General features: G+C 39.1%; 1 long non-coding RNA gene across 1 annotated transcript; it reads right to left on the reverse strand.

Annotated features, from left to right (window-relative positions):
- Positions 1–2176: 2176 nt before the first annotated feature.
- LOC110896098 lies at positions 2177–5047 on the reverse strand. Its single transcript, XR_004873929.1, has 3 exons — positions 4816–5047; positions 4068–4157; positions 2177–3556 (listed from the first exon to the last, which is right to left on the reverse strand). It is a non-coding gene; the product is annotated as an uncharacterized LOC110896098 (long non-coding RNA).
- Positions 5048–10714: the final 5667 nt, after the last annotated feature.

Genomic DNA, 10714 nt, shown 5'->3' on the forward strand with positions numbered 1-10714 from the left:
AGAAAACAGTTTAAAAAGAAGAATGACTCACATTGCAGATTAACGAGCAATAGATATAAGCCTACTGATTAGCCTTGATTACACCTAGTTTAACACAATGCACACACAGACAGGTTAGTAACTAATACAGCAGTTACGACAATTCACGAGATTAAACCTTCACAACGATTAATCAGTGCAATACTTGATAATTCAATCGGATTCACAACGAATAACAGAGCATAGTCCGAATTCGAACAGCACTCTAATATTCAAGTCGAAATCACGACGAATAATCAAAGTACAAGCTCAATTGAGCAGCACCTGGACTATTGTTGGATAGTTATAATCGATCGGACGTTGAATCGTAATAGCGATCGAGTTATTACCCTGATTGCGGCAGTGTTTCAATAATTGTGTGTGTGTGTTGGACTGTGTTGCTTATAACTCGACGTATATTATGAATTTGGACGTCGCAGTAACACCGAAGTTCAAGTGCCACTGCCCCCTATTTATATCTGAAAATTGGACTCCCCCGCGTGTCGCGACAGGGAGACCTGGTTCTGTCGCGTGTCGCGACGGGTAACAATTTAGGATAGGGTAGGTTCGTGTCCCAGTAGCTTGGATGAGTTGTTAATCAACGAAAATTTTACTTCTCCAGCAAGTTTTGAAGATAAACGTCAATAGGGTTTAACCCCCCCTGAGTTTTAGGGGCCCTGATCCTAATTCCGATTGTTATGAAAATTTTAGGGTTTATGCGGAATTACTTGGGTTTCTCAATTAGGGTTTCCTTATTACCTAATTACCCTCCTAATTATGGATTTTAGTGACAGTTGTTACATACACCCCCTCCCAATACATGTCTACATCATTTTACATGTTTGCGTTTTCCGGGTTCGAGTGTAAGTACACCCCCTCCCAGTGCATATCTTAATCGTTTTACATGTTTACATTCTCCGGGTTCGAGTGTAAGTACACCCCCTCCCAATACATGTCTACATCATTTTACATGTTTGCGTTTTCCGGGTTCGAGTGTAAGTACACCCCCTCCCAGTGCATATCTTAATCGTTTTACATGTTTACATTCTCCGGGTTCGAGTGTAAGTACACCCCCCTCCCAATACATGTCTACATCATTTTACATGTTTGCGTTTTCCGGGTTCGAGTGTAAGTACACCCCCTCCCAGTGCATATCTTAATCGTTTTACATGTTTACATTCTCCGGGTTCGAGTGTAAGTACACCCCCTCCCAATACATGTCTACATCATTTTACATGTTTGCGTTTTCCGGGTTCATTATCCTAATATAATACGCTTCCGTCACTCGGCTGTGCGTTTACATTATGATCAAATACTTTGCTTATCTGATCCATTTGGGTACTTTTTAATCTGTCCCACTCGCCCCGTCCTTACTACATCGGGTGTAAGCGTGTCCATCATAAAAAGTTCATGGTACCACGTGCTCACCACTTACCTGGCCAGAATAAGCGATCAACACCTGGTATACATGACCTTTTTATAATTTTCACATTACACCCCATGTAAGTAATGCCTCTATTTGTTTCTCTTGGAAGCAATATCCCGGATAGGTTTTCTATTCGGGTTTTTCCAAGTTTTCAATCTACATATGCAACTTTCAATCTCTACGTATTTGTTGCATATTACTATATGTGCAATTAAATTTAAAATGTGCACCTGGTAACGCTTGCCCTGACAGGCTTTTCTTGCCATTAGCCTTGTTCGCGATCGCTGCGTGATTTAGGTCCTTGGTGAGTATGTTCTACTTGTCGTACTTTGGACCGTTCCTCCGTCAAGTCCGCAATTTGTTAGACTCCCGCTATCTTTAGATGCGAGTGTCCTTCAACTAAAGCATTTACAAGAGTTAATAATATCAACTTCAGTAATCGCCCGTATTATAATACAAGGCTTTTTCTACTATATGCGTCAACGCGCGTATTTTCATCAACTATATCAATCATTTTAATTAGGGTAATGTGTATTACACGATAACCCTATGTGTTGTTTACAACACTTTAACACGCTAAACCATTAACACACTAGTACTTACCGGATTTGCGATCAAGCCTCGAACCGAACACTTTATTCTTTTTAACCTTAAGCTCTGATTACCAACTTGTAACGCCCGTCTAGTTTTATTAATATTTTAATAAAAGATACAAATTTTTACGCTAAAATGTGTCTTTACAAAACTTGTTATACCAACATTCCCAAATGATTACAACATTTCAAAAACAATTTATAAGTGTTTACATAATTCACTTATATCAACACAAATCAAGATTTGACGCGTAAGCTTCATTTAACGTGTGTTTGGTTCTTGCTCGCCGCTTGATCTTCATCCGGATTAGGTCCATCTTCACCTACGGTCAAAACCATGTAAATAATTAGTTTTGACACTTTAATAATCGAGTATAAACAAGTTCCGTGCTTAACGTAACAAAACAAGAAATTATTTTTGTTTTGTTTTCAGCCCCTTCACCCGGCCGTGTCAAAAAGTCACCCGGCCGTGTCAGTTAACGTATATTTTTCACAGCCCAGCCACCCGGCCGTGTCAAAAAGTCACCCGCCCGTGTCAACTCTGCACGTCTATTTTTCATTAGTTCTTACCGAAACGGACATAACTCTCTCGTTTTTAATCCGTTTTACACGATTCTTTTTCCTACGCGTCCGTAATTTAATTCTCCATCATATGGAGTTAAAATCCGACATCCGGATTAACAAAAATTTAAGACTTTTAAATCTTTGGCTTATTACCCTTTTTACCAAATTTTGACCCGTTCGTGATTTTATCAAACAAACATGCCTATTTGATCTTTAAACCCATGAACTTCATAATTTCAATATCTCCTATTATATTAGGCTCAAAATCACGGGTTTGTATACCTTCTTTAACCTGTTTTGACTTAGAAGCTTATTTTGACCCGTTAAGGGTATTTAAGCACTTTTACCGCATAATTCATACCCATTCACTTCTAGCATTGTACTTCCATATTATTTATCAATTTATCTTCCACCACAACTATATGTGTGGAGGATTTAATGTGGAGATCTATTTATTCTGAGTTTTACCCCTCGGATTATCATTTTACGGCAAAGACTCATATAGAGTCATTTGACCCAAAGATTCACATATTTCACTTTTTATACTTAATACAAGTATCTATTTGGTTACAAAACTCATTTCTAAGCAACCTTTAGGGATCGTTTGCTTAATTTCACTTATAAGGGCATTTTGGTCACTTTTACCCCTCCTATTACGACGAAGGACCTTTAAAGCCATGTTCGACCAAAATCTCACTTTTAAAACTATAATCTTGTTTAGAAACCATTATGTTTCTAAAATACCATAATCATGACCCAATTTATTCGGTTTACCTTAATGATAACCGAATATCTATATTTTATCCTTGTCTAACACTTATAGAACCTCAAGTTCTACATGACGAGTTGAATCATTATACAAACCTGGCTCGGATCAATATATTGACCCGTTTCGATACCTTGCCTTAGTAGCCGCTAAGTAATAGCGATGTCAACATTCAATCGATATTTATTCCTGTAATCATACAACTCGACAAATCATTAGTCGATATTGTCAAAGGGTGATATTTTCACCTTTTGACCCGTTTGGTCTAAATGACCGTTTACTTTTGCGAGATGGATTTATCATCATCTCGTCTACATGACTTGTACCGGTTTACACCGTTCGGTCAATTTTCCTTATAAATCTATTTCTTGATCATTTTGACCCCTTTATATCTTACGCCATAAAGTGTCCTTCAAAACTAACGGTTATCGTCAACTAGTGACCACCTTACCGTTTAACCCTTATTAATTGTATTGATTTACCTTACAAGGTAATCATTTAGAACTCGTTATTTATTAGTCATTGCATGACTAAATGATCTTATTAGCTCTTTTTAATCATTCAACATGGTTTATCATTAATGTCTTTTGTTCCGAACCGCACATGACGGGTCAAAACATCATAAGTCAAATATGACTTTTGATTATTCATAATCTATAAAACCAATAGTTGTTAATAAAAGGTGTAAGCTTTAACTTACCTAGTATCCGGATTATGCTCTTTTCCGCGTATACGATCCGTTTGACCCGCTTCTTTCCCCAAGCCTCCATCTAGCTTGTCAAGAGTCAAACTAGCATCATAATTCGTAAGATGGTTAGATTAGTCATCATTATTATGACTAGTTCATCTTACGGACTTTATGTCGAAACTTCTATTCGACTTCATCATAGGTTAGTTCGACTTTCTAAAGTCAACTACCTTTAATCATATAATATGCACGATTAAGGCAAATCAACATTATGATTAGAACCCGTTTTATCCCATATCTCATGTGATTAGTCAAGCTTGCCAATTACGCGTTTCACTTTAATTTCACCACTTTACTTCTCATTTAGGCATTTTAACAAACACCTAATGGGCATTCTTTTATAGAATTTAACAATCAAACTTATGGCTACCTATCTTGCCAATTTCAACATCTTTTACTAGAAGATCATCAAATTCATGGTTAAATGTCAAGATTAACTTCATAAAGTTTAAATAACACTAGTTTGACAATCATGGTTCTAGTGTTCATCATGTTTCTACAAAACCCATTTAAACACCCATAATGGATGATCATGAACTTTATAATTTCAACACTAATTCAACTAGTTATTGACTAGGGTTTACTCCTAGACATGATTTCATCCTAAATTCATCCAAACTTTAATCATGCAAGCCAAATTTTCGATTTCATATGTTCACCAAGAATTCAAGATGGAACCAAATAATGAAATTTGGCATACCTTATGATCCCTTCATCGAGGTGATCATGAATTCGTGCTTGGATTTCGATTTAGGTTGGATTTACCCCTTCAATTTGTTGATTTTATGCTTGTTAGGGTTTGAGCTTGAGAGCCCTTCTTGGCTCCTGTGTTTTGTACGACCAGAACACACACAAAGGTGTGTGTTTTGGTGTTTTTAGTTTTAATTAATAAAAACTCATTTTCTCATCTTAACCATTTTAGTCCCTCTACTTTACCCAGGTTTATAAAGGTTACTACATCAAGTTCCCTCTTTATTTTAAAACACTAGACTAACTAGGTTGATATTCCTAGTTATTTAGTGGGTTATGGGAGTTATAACCTGTTTTATTTTAAGTCCCGTTAACTCGGACTTTTTATAAACTTACTCCCTTAAAAGCTTTTATTCACGTTGTATTTAGTATTAGGATTATTCCTTTAAATCCTAATATTTTCGGGTTAAATTTTACCACTAACGGTATTTCACCCGTCTTTCAGTATTAACGGAGTTTGATTACTAATCCCTTTTTCGGGGTGTTACAAATTGATAGCAATCAAATAATCAATAAACAATTACCTTGGGTTGATTCTAGATAAATTGAAAGACCAAGATTGATGCAAAAGACTTGTGCAAAAGATGAAGCAAATGATTGTAGGAGATGATCAGAGAATGTGGAAGTACGTGTATTGGTTTTTGTGTGATGATTAATGAATGATTAGGGTTAAAATGATTAGAGTTTCACTAATTACTCTATACATCCCTAAGTATCATTCTTTACATAAGTACACCATCTCCAAATAATTCACAGTTCACCACCAAGTTCATACATTTGACAACACTTAACACATAACCATGCACAATCACACAATACACTTCATTGTATCAAAACGTATACAATTTCATAGCAAACCAATTGTGCAAATAAACAACTAAACAAATAATAAACGTGCAATAAATGCGAAATTGGAATCTTGGAAACTCGAGTTGTCACAATATTCAAATAATTATCCCAAGTTATAAAAGTTGTCACAATATTCAAATAATTATCCCAACTCGAGTTGAATGTATTTTGTCACACCCCCAAAATCCACCTGCGGAGTATCACCGCTTGGGAGCGTGACTGACCAGGATCAAGCCACCAATCATATAGAACAATATATGTAGTAAAAGTAACTGCCATTAAACCAAACCACATCCATATGAAAGGTGATTCAAAACATAAGTAAGATATCACTGTTTAGCGGAATCGTCTAAATAAAATCCATCATAATAAAGTATCAAATGTCATAAGTGTTTATCAAGACAATCATGATCCAGGTCCACAACGACCAGCTCCTCCCTGTGCAAGCTCCATGTATCTATCGACCTGCAAGGCATGTAGCAGAGGATCAACAACTAGTTGAGCGAGTTCACAGAAAATAAATGCGTAATAGTAAGTTCGTTTGTAACATGTGGCTCTACTGGGCCGATAGTACGTTCTATTGGTGGGGGCTTCCCATGTTGTATAACCACTAGACTAGTCGTAACCATAAGTGTTCTACACATCCCGAGAACAGTAATACGTACAAGTTTACGTAGGTTTTACGTAAGTATCCTTCACAACCGAGGATAGGGGTACGCGGGGGTTTACGTAGGTTTTACGTAAGTGCCTGACACAACCGAGGCAGTAGTGAGTATAAGTTCACGTAGGTTTTACGTGAGTGTCCTTCGCAACCTGAGGACAGTGAGCAATACAAGTATACGTAGGTTTTACGTATGTGTCCTGCACAACCGAGGACGATGGTATGGTAGTCTAGTAACAGTGTCAGTACGATTCTATTCAATCTCATTCCTTAAATCCCAATTCCCGTACCCTAGGAATCCCATGCCTTAGTAAGAGTGGGAACTCACCTTGGTTTGCTCGGTATGTTATTGCTTCTAGGGTTAATTAAATGTCTAAGTCCGTTACACACGACCTAGGATACATTACACACGATTCGATGTAAGTGTTACATTCAAGTAGGGTTTACAACTCCTTAAAATCCAAACAACAGTGATTCCGTGTGATATACGTTTACAGGTTTATGCGACATAGATTGCATACACATAAATCATCATACAGTAGCATACGGTGACATACAACGCCTTATCGTGCCAAACAGTGACATACAGTGCCATACAGGGTTTTGAATTCAGTATTGCAACCATTATAAGTATCCCAGACTATAATAGCATCAACAACATTCACACTAAGCATCATTGCAAAGAAATTCGGACTATTGCATGTCTCTCAATAAAGTCGGGCCCATATTACAAGTTAACACATTGGACAAAGCTCAAAATAGACAAGGTTATGAAATTCGGACCAAGGGGTATCCCCCCCCCCCCCCACAAAACTCGGACCCATCTTTGCCTTATTAAAACTCGGACATACAACACTAAGCAAAAGTCGGACCCCTTTGCTTAAATAAAGTCGGACCACCCATCTTTTATTAAAACTCGGACAGAATAAGGGGGGAGGGGGTCTAAAACTCGGACAAGGGGTGGCTCCCCTCTAAAATTCGGACCAAGTCTTGTGGAGCCAAAACTCGGACAAGGTTAGTGTTTAAAAGTCGGACCCTTGAATCACTTCATGAAGGTCGGACTAGGTTAACACATGAAAAAGTCGGACCATGCCTATGCTCTTTAAAAGTAGGATTCCTTGTCCACTTAACAAAAGTTCGGACATCAAAACTACCACAAAAAGGTCGGACATCACTTAACCATTATGAATTTCGGACCTATGCCATCTAAAAAGGTCGGATCATATGTTAAATAATATTCGGATCATGCATAATGTTATAAAAACTCAGACAATGTTTAACAAGAAGAAAGGTCGGACAACATTATCACTTAAAACTCAGACCATTAAAATCAAAGGTCGGACTAACACATACGTGATTATCCAAGACAAATTCACAGAATTCAACAACAGTTACACTTCAACATTCGTACGATCAAAACCCTAATCAATCTTACATATTGCAGAAGTCATAAGAAATCAAACGATGATTACAACAATCATTATGTGAACAATCTTATCGGCATACAACTAATCATTCATCATAATCACAATAATCCAGAATCAAATCAAAATCACAGAATATTATATGAAGAACTAGGGTTTTCATGAACACATAATCAAGAATCAAGAATTGATGCAATCAATTAATCAATAATCATTTACCTTGTGTTGATTCTAGAGAAAATGCGGAATCGAAAGTGATGAATAGCTTGCCAATGATTATGGTGATGATTGCCAGAGAGAACCAAGGAAGTGAAAGTACGTGCTTGGATTTTTGTGTGAGGTTTAGTGAATGATTTAGGGTTAAGTATCATATAAGTTTCACTAATAACTCTACACACCCTTAATTATTATATTTTACAATAGTACACCATCTCAAATAGTTTCACAGTTTCACCACCAAGTTTATATATTTGACAAGTCTTTCATAATTAACAAACAACCATGTACAATCACACAATACGATTCATTGTAACAAAACGTATACGATTTCATAGCAACTAATTGTGCAAATAATTAACTACACAAACAATGAACGTTCAATAAATGCGAAATAAAAATCTTGGAAATTCGAGTTATCACATTATCCCCAACTTGAAAGAAATTTCGTCCCGAAATTTAGCATGCGGTTACTGAGGAAGCTAGGTGAGTTGTATCGTTTACTGATTTTCCTGGGGTGTCACATCATCCCCCCATTGATTTGGAATTTCGTCCCGAAATTCCGCAGTAGTAGCTTCAGTCTCAGTAGTAGTTGCATTGGTTTCGAATAACTGGGGGTACTTTTCTGTCATCTGATCTTCGCGTTCCCAGGTGTACTCTGGGCCACGTTTGGAGTTCCAACGAACTCGGACAAGAGGGATTCTCTTGTGTTTGAGGACCTTAACATCCCGGTCCGTGATTTCAACTGGTTCCTCGACGAACTGCAACCGCTCGTCGATAGTGAGTTCCTTAAAAGGAACTATGAGGGTCTCATCTGACAAGCACTTCTTCAGATTCGACACGTGAAATACATTGTGAACTGCACCGAGTTCAGCTGGTAGGTTTAGCTTGTAGGCCACTTTGCCTATTTTCTCAATGATCTCGAACGGTCCGACATACCGCGGATTTAGTTTGCCCCGTTTGCCAAAACGAACCACACCCTTCCAGGGTGAGACTTTTAATAAAACCCGGTCCCCGACCTAAAATTCCAACGGTTTCCTACGCTTATCCGCGTAGGCTTTCTGACGGTCGCGAGCTGCCGCCATGCGTTGCCGTATCTGTGCAATCTATTCCGTGGCGTCCACTACAATTTCTGGACCTGTGATTTGACTATCCCCCACCTCTGCCCAACAGAGAGGTGACCGGCATTTACGTTCGTACAATGCCTCGAATGGAGCGGCTTGTATGCTGGTGTGATAACTGTTATTGTATGAGAACTCCACCAAAGGGAGGTGCTTTTCCCAGCCGTTGCCGAAATCAATAACACATGCCCGAAGCATGTCTTCAAGAGTCTGGATCGTTCGCTCAGACTGCCCATCCGTCTGAGGATGATATGCTGTGCTCATGTCTAACCGTGAGCCGAAAGATTTGTGCATCGCTTGCCATAGCTCTGACGTGAATCGTGCATCCCGATCCGAAATAATAGAGGTTGGCACTCCGTGCCTCGAAACAACTTCTTTCAAGTAGACGTCTGCTAAGGTAGAGAACTTATCTGTTTCCTTAATAGCCAGGAAATGAGCAGACTTTGTGAGTCGATCTACGATGACCCAGATAGTATCATTCCCACGCTGGGATCTAGGCAGGCCAGTAACAAAATCCATGGAAATTTCTTCCCATTTCCACTGTGGTATCCTGGGTTGTTGCAGTAGGCCCGCTGGTTTCTGATACTCCACTTTGACTTTTGCACATGTCAAACACTTGCCGACGTAAGTTGCTATGTGGGCCTTCATGCTAGGCCACCAATATGTAGTTCTGATGTCGTGATACATTTTATCCGAACCTGGATGTACCGAGTAGCGAGACTTGTGAGCTTCATCCATCACAAGTTCTCGTAAACCGCCGTATAGTGGTACCCAAATTCGCCCTGTTACATAGTAGGCGCCGTCTCCCTTTTGTTCTAATCGTTGCCTTGAGCCGCGTAAAGCTTCAGCCTTTACGTTTTCTGGTTTCAATGCTTCCACCTGAGCATCTCGTATCTGTGCAGGAAGACTAGACTGAATGGTGAGCTGCAAGGCTCGTACACGCCTAGGTAGAGTGTCTTTTCGACTGAGAGCGTCAGCCACAATATTGGCTTTGCCTGGATGGTACTTGATGGCACATTCGTAATCATTAAGTAACTCGACCCATCGTCGTTGATGCATATTCAATTCCTTCTGCTTGAAGATATGCTCGAGACTCCTGTGATCGGTGTAAATAGTGCACTTGGTACCGTACAGGTAGTGTCGCCATATCTTGAGCGCGAAAACAACAGCTCCCAGCTCTAAATCGTGCGTCGTGTAATTCCGTTCATGAATTTTGAGTTGCCGTGAAGCGTAGGCAATAACTTTATCCTGTTGCATTAATACACAACCAAGCCCCTGTATCGATGCGTCACAATAGACCACAAAATCATCCGTGCCCTCTGGCAATGAGAGAATAGGTGCGCTGCAAAGCCTATCCTTTAAGTACTGAAAAGCGGTTTCCTGGGAATCTCCCCAACGGTAGGTAACACCTTTCTGTGTCAACATAGTAAGCGGCTGTGCGATCTTTGAAAAATCTTTGATGAACCGTCTGTAGTATCCCGCCAAACCCAAGAATTGGCGTATTTCTGTTGGTGTACGCGGTGCAGGCCAGTTCCTGATCGAATCTACTTTGGATGGATCGACATGAATCCCATCCCT

The sequence above is a fragment of the Helianthus annuus genome, chromosome 12, assembly GCF_002127325.2.
Source record: "Helianthus annuus cultivar XRQ/B chromosome 12, HanXRQr2.0-SUNRISE, whole genome shotgun sequence".
NCBI classification, from domain to species: domain Eukaryota; kingdom Viridiplantae; phylum Streptophyta; class Magnoliopsida; order Asterales; family Asteraceae; genus Helianthus; species Helianthus annuus.